This window comes from Danaus plexippus, chromosome 8 (genome assembly GCF_018135715.1).
Source record: "Danaus plexippus chromosome 8, MEX_DaPlex, whole genome shotgun sequence".
NCBI lineage: Eukaryota > Metazoa > Arthropoda > Insecta > Lepidoptera > Nymphalidae > Danaus > Danaus plexippus.
This window is the reverse complement of record NC_083542.1, coordinates 1123713-1136730: the sequence shown is the minus strand read 5'-3', so window position 1 is coordinate 1136730 and position 13018 is coordinate 1123713. Positions and strand designations below refer to the sequence as shown.

The 13018-nt window shown below is 30.3% G+C and overlaps 1 protein-coding gene across 4 annotated transcripts in view; it reads right to left on the bottom strand.

Annotated features, from left to right (window-relative positions):
* Positions 1-13018, bottom strand: part of LOC116773741 (uncharacterized) — a 65148-nt gene that overhangs the window by 31084 nt on the left and 21046 nt on the right. Inside the window, exon 2 of one of the 4 annotated variants that reach the window (XM_061521152.1) lies at positions 7196-7218. The exons of the other annotated variants lie outside the window; for them this stretch is intronic. The gene's annotated coding sequence lies outside the window, so the exon portion shown is untranslated. The remainder of the gene's footprint in view (positions 1-7195; positions 7219-13018) is intronic. 4 annotated transcript variants of the gene reach the window in all.

The following is a 13018-nucleotide window of genomic DNA, read 5'->3' as shown; positions in this document are numbered from 1 at the left end:
AAACGTAAGTGAGATGATCTAGACGGAATGTTCATGGAACTCGACAGGCATTTAAATGTTTCTCTGCTTTGGTTCTGTCTACTTTACTGCCAGTGCCATGGAAATATTATATACGTTCAATTATAAATTCTTATATATATATATATATATATATATGTGTGTTAAAGAACATAAGAATATATAGCATAAAATTTCCAAGGCTAGACTGTAAAAAGTTGCATCTGTAATTAACGGTAAGTAAGTTTCTCTTTGGTACAACTTAAGACTTCACCTCTATATTATATATGTATCCCTTACTTAATTTTTCTGTACATTATTTTTAATTGGACAGTTATCAACAATTCTTATCAGAAAATAAATTACTAAACTTTCGAGTTTAATATAACCGTTAGTCAGCAAAACTAATTAGAATATACTACATAGTCCGCAGTTTAGGTTTAAACCACGGTTACGTTGATAGGAAATTCGGTCTATAACTTATCCTACTATGTTATAATATTATATATCTATTGAGTTGATGGCCGCGGTCGTCTAGAGGTTAAAAGCCCACCTCTCATACATGAGGGTGCGAGTTCAAAACCTGGCAAAAATATCCATGTGATTTTTCCGAGTTATACGGAGTTTCTAAGAGTATTTAGACACCACTCGCAGACGGTGGAGGAAAACATGACTTATAATTTCAAATTATAAGTTTGAAACCACCAATCCGTCCTGAGCAAGCGTTGTGATTAATGCTGACCTTCTCCATGTGAGAAGAGGCCTTTGTTCAGCAGTGGGCTCCGATAGGCTGATGATGATGTGTGATTATGGATTATATGTAGCTAAACGGAGTTGTAGTGTAAAAAGTAAAAGTCTGTACGATAGTAAGTTATTCTTAAATGACTTTTGGATTTGAATGGAACTCTGTATAAAATATACCATGACTTGCTAGTATGTGTAGATAATAACACGGGGTCGGCTATAGATGGTGTCAGAGAATATTCTGAAGATACTTTCAATTAATTTATGAGATAAAATTTTAAATGTATTCATTTGGCGTATAAAATATGTCTTTACATATATTAATTGACTATAAGAAAACGTAATTTAATTATTTTGTTTATTTATCACGAATTATTGAATTATTTGAAATTCCGTTAGATTTCTACCATTCAAAGCCTGCGGATTTCGGGCCTAAAGACAAAAGTGTTTTGGCATGTTCATTTGTTGATTTGAGAACTGGCCGTATTTGGATATCTCGAACAAATTACAAAATTTAAAAAAAAATATTGTAAGAAAGTAAGTTTACTTTCTCAAACCAACTTACTAAACTGCTAATATTGACATTGAAATTGCACCAATATGCTTACTAAAAGTTATGCATTGTCATACTACAGACGCAAAGTTAATAGTTTTTAGTTCATAAAACCTCGCATATTATATGTAGGTAGAGAGAGGAACTTGGACAGTGGAGGGGAGCGAGTAACGCGATTTAGGCAGGGGTTCCTTAAACCTACACCTGGGTCGCAGTCCCAGGCACTGTTGAAGCTCCTCTCCCTGCAACACGATGGATCCGGCACCCCCACGGTGAGCCCATGGAATGCTGACAGGTTTCGTCTCTTATCATAAGTTGTACCTATACCATTCTTCCTTTAATTAATTAAATGAATTATACTAAAATAAACAGTTAATTAATTTTCAAATACTTGATAACTATCCAGTTTAATTAAACTGCGTTCATAACTTGTATCATCCCAATATGAAAACTGATCATATAATTCCGAGATCACTGCGAGCATGTAGGAATCTGTGTTATTTAGAAAGTGTTCCGATTCAATATCAATGCTTACTGGTTCAGTTAATTCATCATCAGCACGCGATGCTTAAGATCCAGGTGGTGATAATGTATGGTAATATCATCACCTCGTGATTGGAAATCCTAATCTAATGATGCTTATAGTGCCTGTATGTGGTAGTATTTTGCTGGGAACAGAATATTTTGTAGGGCATTAATAAGAATATGTGGCATTTATTTGTTAATTTAATTTCTATTTCAGATTTTACTTGAAGTCTATCTGTTCATTTGAACAAAGTTTTTTTTCTGTTAAATTAATTTGCAACGAGTATAAATTTTAATGTCTTAAAATTGATAATGATCTGTACCTAACTTTTATATCGGAAGAATACATTTTTATTATTCTGACAGAGTACTGCGATTACTACTAGTTAATTATAATATAAATATGTTAAATATGGTATGCATACGAATGTGAACCTTATGATATTTATCACAGAGTTAAATTATAAACCGTTTTCGGAGACGAACTTGTCTCAATTATATTTACTCTCACCGGACCTTTGCTTTCTTTATACGAAAGTTCGTTTAGAATAAAAGCATGACTACGCTTAAAATGATTGCAAATAAATCGGTGATGATTCTAGATAAACACAAATAACGATTCTTATATTAAGGAGAAATTTCTCGAACGTTTTGAATTTCCTAACAGTCGACCGCATTTCATTAAGAATAATTTTGTATATACCTACCTATAGTATGCTTTGCCGTTATGTTTAAATTATGAAAATCGTTTATCACATAATAGATAAATTATTATAATTTTATAAGATCTATTTTATTATTATTATTATTATAAGTACCTTGAGAGCATTTTATATGAATACTTTATATTGTTTGCTTTATATTTTCTTTAATATTATTTAAATGATTGTTAGCTAAACAAGATTAAAAAAAACTTCATAGAGGATCAAAAACTGTACATTGTATAAGATTTTTTATAATTAAATAGTCTTTCCGAAGGCATTTTTTTATTAGCTGTCTATAGCTTATATTATATAGTAAGAAAATAACGTTAAATAAAACGAAAAAATCAAAACGGGTATCTAGTTTTTGAGAAAATTGATTACATAAACAAACTTACTTCAAACACAGAACCTAACATTTTTGCATTTGGTTTATAGTGACGTGCTCTATGAACGGGACATAATCGTTAATCGCACATAGCATTGTTTCCATAATCACTTCGAAGACAACATAAATCACGGCATGACTTTCTATTGATTGATTGCGATACGGTGGGCGACTTGATTACTTAATGTATCAACCCGATGCAAGCTGTTCATTACGTTGTCGACTGTACGTCACGGTAGTGGACGCTGCTAACCTAAGCTTTTACATCGTAATAACAGTGAAAATCGTTTGTATATATGAAAGTTATATTATTTTGATTGCGATCGAGAGTTATTGTATATGTATTAATAAGAAAATTATACAGAAAAATCTCGAAGGCGATGTTTATCGATCAATATATTTGGAGATCAACTGATTTCATCACAGCCTTCATTTTCAAACAAAGACATATCTAATGAATGAAATCGATGATAAAAAACTCGATACATTTAGCAATGACAGCACTATTGTTCGATGACATTACTGGGACCCATTGTTCATGGTTGATTCGGATCAGCATACATGACGTCTCGAATAGCGACCACAAACAATCTTGTTTTGAAAGTCCTTCGTAAGTGCTGACATATAGAGGCTAAAATGAAAAGTTTTAACAGTGACGAAGGATGATGCTTCTAGCGAATGTATGATAATGTAGAAAAAATGGTTCAGCATGAACAGTTGTAAGGTTACAGCGCTTTTAAAAGCAGTAATCGCTTTATGTTAAATATAGATATGTTTTTAGATAGCATGAAGGTTTCATATACGGACGAGTTAACGTGCGTTCGTATTTAAAACAAGCTTGAGAAATAAAGTCCTCATCTGTTTGTCTGTCTATTCGCTATCAACACGAGAACTACTCCACAGATTTCATGAAACGCTACATCTCTTTAGACTTTAGATTATCATTTGCAAATATGAAATACATATTTGCTATAAGGAACCCGTGCAAAGTTGACGCCGGATGCTAGTGTATAAATTATAAAATTCCCATATAACTGTTACGTGATATTCCGATAAAATGGCCGCACCTAACATAACTCATAATTTATTAAAATTTCCGAATAATCTAGTTCGTTTAATTTCAAACATTGTAAAAGAATCTAGCTTCTATTTGTATAGAAATAAAGAATATAATCATTTACTTAATACGATATCAAAGTTGATTACTGATAATCTATTGTAGACTATTTGTTACATGTAAATAGAGATCATTATTCAATGTTAACAAGATGTTGCAAAGAAAGCAGAGGTGGGTGTAATTACGGTTCTCAAAAAATTGCTCTTAATCTTGATGTAGAAACTGCGTACGAGTGTGTGAAAATATGTTTAAATGTGTGTGTGTATAATTAATATAATCTGTTCCATTAAAGTAATAGGTTATCGAACATCTGTGTTATGTACGAAAAAGTTTACATATTAAGTAAGTATATATCAGTCAGAAGCAAGAATCGACATGTAAATATATATATACTTTTTCAATCACTTTTAACTTGAGTTAATAAAAATCCAAAAATACATGAAATATTATAAATATTATCTTAGTCGTTTAAAGACGATACTATATTATATATGTATATATATTACTCAATCTCAAAAACTCAAAGCTTTCTATTATTAATATTAAAAGCTTATAAAATTTTTAGACACAATCCACAATATAAATGAGAATTGTTTAAATGACACTAATATATTTCGGATATAGTACGGAAATTTTATTATTTTAATACTACATAATCCCGACGTTTCGGGAACTGAAACTGAAAAAGTAACCGAAACGTCGGGATTATGTAGTTTTAAAATAATAAAATCAGTGTATATCCGAATTATATTAGTTTCATTTAAATGAATAAAACTCACGAAAGTCTTAGACCTCATTAAATGAGAATTATTTTATAGAACATAGTAATTTTACAAATTACAACTGTATCATTAGAACAAGTCGGACTAGAAAGCACGCATCGGTAACACTCCGATGAAAGATGTTATACTTCAAACATTATTATGTAATTGTCAATTTGACAGCAGAAACTATTTATTATCTGTGCAATTTGAAAATTAAAATGTCATTATGTCAAAATAAATCAAAATGACGTACTTAATTTACTGTCTTCGAAACCAAAAACGTTATATTATTTATGAATACAATTTCTAAACTGTTTTCTTAGAAAATTTAAATAAGAAATAAATTCAAAATAACTTTTTTTTATTGAATACAGTTTGTGAGTATATTTTTTTTTTTATCAAACAATGCTCGTTACCAGGCTGCCATAGCGTTATAAGAGGTAGTTGACCGACGCTATATAATTGCCAAGCTAATATATATTGTATTACATGACGTTAAGGTTCTGTGGCTTAATAAGATGCGTACTACTTACAAATTATTCAACAATTAAACTGGTTCAAGTGAAGAAAAGTAACCGATCGTCTGATGAATCCAAGGCCTCGTGGTCACAGTGATCTTTTTCTATTTTAAATAAGTACATTGAAGTTAAGTATAAATAATGCCAAATGTATTTTAATGTAATCTTACTATAAAATAGCAAATATATAGGTAAGTACCAGTGCTACCAGTTCGCACTGACTAACTACATACGGAGAGTTCCGAGTTTATATTCATTCATAAATCGCATATGATATTATCGACGTAGGTTTCCGCAAAACTTGAAAGTGTGCGTGAATCGTTCAACAATGAAAACGTTTGGTAAGTGTATACATTAAAGTCAAGACTATATTTTATGCCGAACAAAACATGTGGCACTCTTTTTATTGCTTTTCTTATTGGATACAATAAAAATATCTTTAACATAACAATATTGTTAGGAGGAAATCCAACGTCCATGCAAAGTCACGGACAAAAACTAGTATACATATGTATTTTATTTAAAATTGACAATCGCCAGATGTTTGTTCGAACTTTTATTAGCCATCTCAAACCTGGCCGCAGTCACACCGTATCACGAACTTGAGTTATACACTATACACAGTTAAGTATAGTTACATCTCGTGTGACCACACTTTATTAAGTAAGTGACTTGTATTTTTGAAATCAAAACACGCAATAAAAAATCATTTAGCGGTACTATAAGAAAAACTAAGCTGGATTAATGTGTTATTTAATTAGAGAAAAATAACAAAAAATTTTCGAAAATATAATGGGTAAAATATAAATAACGTTGTAAGTTAAAAACATATTTCTACTGGATTTTAGCGCGATCACCCGTTTTGTCTTTGTTTCCGTGTTAACCAACATATATATAGTTTTGAAGGAATAGACAATAGCTGTATGGAGTTATGTATGAAGTCCCGCGACAGACGATAGATGTCGCTGGCGGCTGGTTTATATCTGTTTTATACTAATTAACATACCAAAGACCTCACATATATAGCTTATCTCTTATTCTGATGTCCAAGCTACGTATAAACATGAAAAAGAGATAAATATATACACGTAGTAACAAGAAGACACATTTAAAATGTCAGTGGAATAATAGAAAATGTCGTTTTCTAAGTAAGTCTTCTATCAGATGGAGAAACAGCTCTAGGAGCGGTGATGATATCTATTCCAGTAACAAGACTTGGAAGATGAAGCCATTAAGACCAGTGCCGATTGCAATCAAGAAAAAAAAAATACAAATAATATGTAAATGTTACCAGTTAAAAATATTCACGCTTATTTTTTTTGTTCGTTTATTTTTGTTTAATATCTGTTACTTGACGAGATATTGTGGTTTAACTGGTATGTTGATTTATTTTGGCTCAAGGAATTAATAATAATTTGAAGTATTGTGAGATCTAAGACCTTAACGAGTATTCGTTTAAATGAAACCAATATATTCGGATTACTAAGCGTATTTTATTATATTTAAAAACTCTGCAGCAACCGTGATCACGGCAACCAAAAGCTCGGGAGTATGTAGTTTTTAAAAGTAATAAAATACGCTTAATAATCCGAAAATATTAGTCTCATTTCAAATATTTCTAACTGTAATGCTGGACGAATATAATGTCACTTATGACTTCTAGTTGTTTAATTAAAAAAAAAATTGAAAACTAATTGAATATATAATTGTTTGAATGAACGGTGAAGGGAAAGTGTATGTAACATAGACATTCAAATTTAAATGAAAACTAAAAAGAAATAAATTTTCTAAGCAATTAATTTTTAATTTTTTATCAATTCCCATGATTTATATTATTTCGATGTTATTTCCTGATCGTAAACAATTGATTGGTAATGTGGGAACTTACGATTACAGGCTGTTGAATTGTACCTGGGAAACAAGAGTTCTAATTACAATTTCGTTTGTTCTACTTTGTAATGGTCGTATAGTGTATAATTTTTGTTAATATTAATTAAAAAAAATTACCATAATGACCTTCTTTTTCGTTGGTTTATGGGTTATCTTTGTAATTGCTGGATTATATTGAATAAACTAAATGTCTGAATTAAAAGATGCAAATTATTCGAAGTAAAAGTACAGACTGACAGACTAATTGATGGTTCTGTTGTATATAAAATTATTAATATAAAATATACGACACGAAATTATCAAGATTCAAGATCCTACTATTTAAATAATCTTTGCAGCTAGTTGCAGCCAGCGAGCGGTAAGGAGAAACCTGACTGAGTAGTGTTACCAGTTATTTTATATTCATAAGAAAAATATCAATAATTAATATTTCTAAATTATGATAAAAATTTAAATTCAAAAACCAGGGCTGTGAATCCACTATAACGCATATATTTTAAAACTACCTCCTTCACGAGAACGCCCTTATATAATACAATAATGGTCGACCGTAGATGAGACAAGTCTTAAGATTTATTTGTGGATTAAATATCGCGTGAGGGAATGCGGATTGTTTCTTATACTATAACGATACATTTCATGAAACAATCACCCAATTTAATTTATAATATTAATGTTTTAGACTCGTATCTCTCGGACTTACAACGCCGTCTCTAGTAGCCTGGAGGTGCTATTTATTGAAGTGTATTAGACACAGAACACTGAGATAATAAATCAGAAACAGTGCGACTGGACTTTATAGCGATGAAGGCCTTTAAGCACCTTTCAGTCAAAACCTATACTTTCCCATATTAATATAGTTGCAGTCCACTCCAAACAGCTTCCTTGCAACGTTAAGAAGATTTACTTAAAAAAGCTATTACTATCATTACTTAGTTTAATAGTATTTTTCTATTATTGTTTAGTTTTATTCTAGCGCATATATTATTTGTTATAAAAAAAAATTGCAGGACAATATATTTTTTAAAACGAACTTCAGACACATTGTCATGAATTCGACACACGTGTAGAACAATCCGTACAGATTCCTCCATGTGTGTATATCACTTAATGCCAGCATAATGACATTTCTATGCTACTATTGAAGTTGACATAATCTATTAATGACGTCCAAACGTCTAACGTTCGGTAACGTTTAGGAATTTTAATAAAACTATGATTATTTCTTTTAGTTTGTTGAACGTCATGTTCGTGTCGATAATAAATTAGCATTGTGATAAAAACCCGCTGAACCGAATATGTGTCACATTGATTTATATTTCATAGATATAATGTAATAATTAAAGTAGGCTACGTCACACTCAGGTAACTACGTTGAAGGATAACGTTGACTTCGTATTGTGATTACGTTTCTCTTATATATCAATCGAATTGGTTATTATGAACGAAGTCCTCAGCAATTACATATATAGTATATACGTCATATATAAAAAAAATAAAAAAATAGATTCAGTCATACGATCCTTTAAAGTTTAAACAGCGCTTTAGATTAATACTTTCACATTCATAACAAAATATATTTGTTATTTATATATACATATATATTTTTATGACTTTGTTTACGGAAAATGGTAGATCTAGTTGAAAATATGAATTTAAATCAGATCGTAAAATTGGCGAAATTCTTAAATTTCTGCCTAAACATGTTATAAAGTCGGCTTATTTATTCTATAATTTACGACTTAATTTCGAAAGTGACGATCTTGTTCCATGGTTGTTGAGAAATAACTGTATTAATATTTTTTACTAATTAGTTCAAATCCTTAACCAATATATAGTTTCCATACATACATACATATTATAGAACAAAGTCCCTGGCCCCATCTGTCTGTCTGTTCGCGATAAACGGATAAACTACTGCACCGATTATCAAACAGTTATCACCACTCGATAGCGTGATTCTCGAGGAAGGTTTTAGTATATAATTTGTTAAGTTTTTGAATTTACTTGTTATTATATATAACTGGAGTACTGTAGTACTGAGAGTACATACTGGAGTATGTACTCTCTAGTAAGAAAATAATATGCTTATAAATTTTAATGGGACACGTACTTAATAGATTTTGAGTCGTAAAATATATGAATACATTGTAACTGATTTAATTAACATACTATGGGTAATAATTATTGATTACATATATCTATAACGTCATCCGATCTTTGTTAATTCTCTGCTCTATAACTCTGTGATTACTCCAAGCCGCATCTAGAAATTACGTACAAAGCATTTCCAGTTTCTCATTAAACCTACCTTAATACTAGTCGCGGAGTTTGATGAATGAGTAACTGTAAACGCTCCGTATGTAGTGTGACGGTGTAAACTTATCGTAAGCGTACCGTTTATAAGAGTGTTATATAAAATTTAACTGTATATATATATATTTATATGTATATATTAAACGTGTTAAGGAACATTTTCATATTGAATTAAATACGGTCACTATTAAGGAAACGAAACGATGACTTACGAGTGTAAACAAAAATTTTAATTAGCAAATTAAGACTTCAATAGAATTTTATTTTGGGATATTAAAAATGTATATGTATAAGAATAATTAATGATGCAAGCCCTACGCTTCCAGTAGGACACGATAACTTAGTTTGAACAGATTCCTACTCCCTATTTTCAAGTGATACAGGTTCGATGTCGGGTGAAAAAGTTGTCATATTTAGTACACAATATGTCTAACTGAGCATTCTTTTATTAAGAATTGGTATCATTCATTAGAGATGAGGACTCAAACAAGTCTTTATCAGTGACGTAATGTGAATTGATCTAAACAGTTAATCGTCGAGAGCTTCGAATAGGATGTTAAGTAATATTGTTAATATATCTTCGTAGGTTTAAGACGTTTATTCCCGTGCAATTTGAGTACGATAAGGTTAATAGATAACAAATTTTATAACAGAAGTATGAATATGCCAGAAATTATACACAAAAATCGTCTACACGCAAAGGATTTGAACCGGCGACCTTCGTAATATCATATTCTACAAACCACCTGAAACATTCAGGTCAATTTTACTTCAGTGTAATTATAATTACTATGGTAATATTTAAATTAAAATTTAAAAAAAAGGCAAACAAATTAATAAAATATGATTAGTGTTAGAAAGTTATATCTGGGATGTCTAGAAGTAATAAATTCCGAACCTAAGATAATAACCTATCGTTTATTGATTCAAACCGGTTCCTGATTATAATTTAGATGGAAAAAATATTTGGCATTTTATAAAAAGCTTGATATATTTGATTACAAGGTATATTTTCAAACTTTGTTTGTTTATTGTTTAGTACGAGGCGCCTTTAAATCTTAAAACCATTAGTTTAAACGTTTAACAATAGATAATAGACAGATAAAGAGTTAATAATTTATGCTAGAATATTAAATCTAATTTATTAATATATTTTATGTCTATGTTAATTAAATCGCAAATCGGAATTTTAAAAATATGTATTTCTATTTAAAAAAAAAACACCTGTTTCTGATAATTTTTTATTTAAATTTGACGACAAAAAATATAATATATATATATATATAATATTACTTTAAATAGTACCATCAAAATAACATTGTGGGCTTCATAAAAAGTTTAATAAAGATCATATAAGCGTTCAAGTTGGAGGCGGTGAGACGTCAAAAAGTTTTACGAGAGATTATTTTTTTTATGTTATTTAAACAACATCTATAAAAATATTAACTACGAATAAAATAACAAAAGGCTTATTGATTGGATTCAGATTATTATTTAATTTCGTCTCTCTTATGAAAATGATGTCCGAAACAGATCGTGGCTATATCTCAATATCCTAATAATACTGTTGATATTAAAGTTTTAAAAGAGAAAGTCCGTTCGCGCTAACTATTTAGACCATGAATTCTAATTTAGATATAACGTCTGTTTACCGAATTTTTGCCTTTCAATAAAATAACAGCTTAGATTCGCGATTGTGACGAATATCTTAATAAAATCACTTAACACTTACTTTCAAGTCATCGGAATTTTTAAGGCTGATTAGGCTGTGCATTACATCGAAGTTAAAGGGAATTTATTGATTAATCTCACACAGATTTATGTCACACTTTTCACATATATATTATCTTGTATATATAAGATGATATTTTAGAATGTATGTTACTTTCACCATCCGAATTGTCAAGTCAGCTTGTAAACGAAATGAATCATCTTCGATGTACCCGATCGGTTGTTCGGGCGGCGTGTTTACGTTACAAATTTGTAATTTCTTTCAAGTGTAAAGAAATTTGTGAGGAAATATTCGGATACTTGTGTTAATTTAAATATGTCAGCTGGACATATTGGACAATGTTTTATTTATTAAATAGTCTGATTTTAGGATGAGAGACGTGATAAGGGATCGGAGAAATATACCTATATATTGTGATTGATATACACAGGGTGGTGTTTAGATACAGCATCATTTAAGCCTTGGTTGCTTTCAGTAGCAAATCAAAAGCCTCTGCCATTGGCAACCATACATTAGAACATTAGTTCGGAGATGAATTCAGTATGCTTACTGCATGTTTCGCGGTGTCACACTGTATACTGTAAGTTTAATTGTTTAAATCATAAATATAAACGTTATCCATTTGCGTATATTATTGAATGGGTAACCGGCAACGCTTAATACGATGCCGATATCGAGTATGAATAATGGACAAGATTTAATATTATGAAACCTAAACGATGTAACGTGAGATATGTTTGTATTCGATTAATTTAAGATATTTGATATCGATTCTTTTCTATAACAATCACTTGAAAAGTATCATGTCTGTTTCTTACTACATATTCCATAAAAATAGCATAGAGATTTTTTTTTATTCATAACTTTAAGTTTAAAGACGGATTACAACAGAACATGAGAACTGATTTGGTTGGTTTGTTACAAAATGCTCAGAAAATTTACATTAATTGCGATTAATACGCCCTAAAAAAATATATCGTTTTAGAATTTGAACCTTATTGCTGCGGGATAGGTGGTACGAGACGATTTGCAAATATTTAATAAGCGAACCGTAATTTTCTTTATTATTACGGCACGGAGAAAGCTATATTTACACCATAGTTTATAAATATAACGCCTTTTTATTGTATTCACTAGTTTTTCATGTCCAACTTTGGACGAAAGACAAAATTTGGACACAATGACTACTGAAATTTACTCTTCTATGTATTTTTTATAAATGATATAAACCTTTACCAAGTCATTTTATTCGGATGGATTAATAATAATTATCTATTCTATGTAATGATGTTTTTTATACTGAATATTCACATTTAAAATATCATGGTACGAGGGTGTCAGTGTTCCGATGGTCGCCCTACATTGCGAACAAGACGCTTTGTTCAATACATAATGATCATATAGATGTGTGGAATGGCTAATATGAAGTCGGCTAAGCTCATAAGTTATTCATAGCGTGCATGCGTGCACATTGACGCCAATTATTCAAAGGGTCCGTGCGCATTTTTATGCACACTTCGAATTCAGAGACAGTAATTTTCTATTATATTCAAATAAGGATATACATTAAATTGAAAAAGCTCTTTTGTAGTATTATCGTTTATTTGTGTAATTTGTATTGTAGTAAATAATTGTAAGGATGGTAAATGTTTGAAAATGAACAAATCCAGTCACTTGAACAATAGGTTTCAGTGCAGATCCGTGACGGGACAAATTAAACAAATTTTGTACTCTCTTATAATAATATTGTTTGAAAGCAAATGATAAACACGC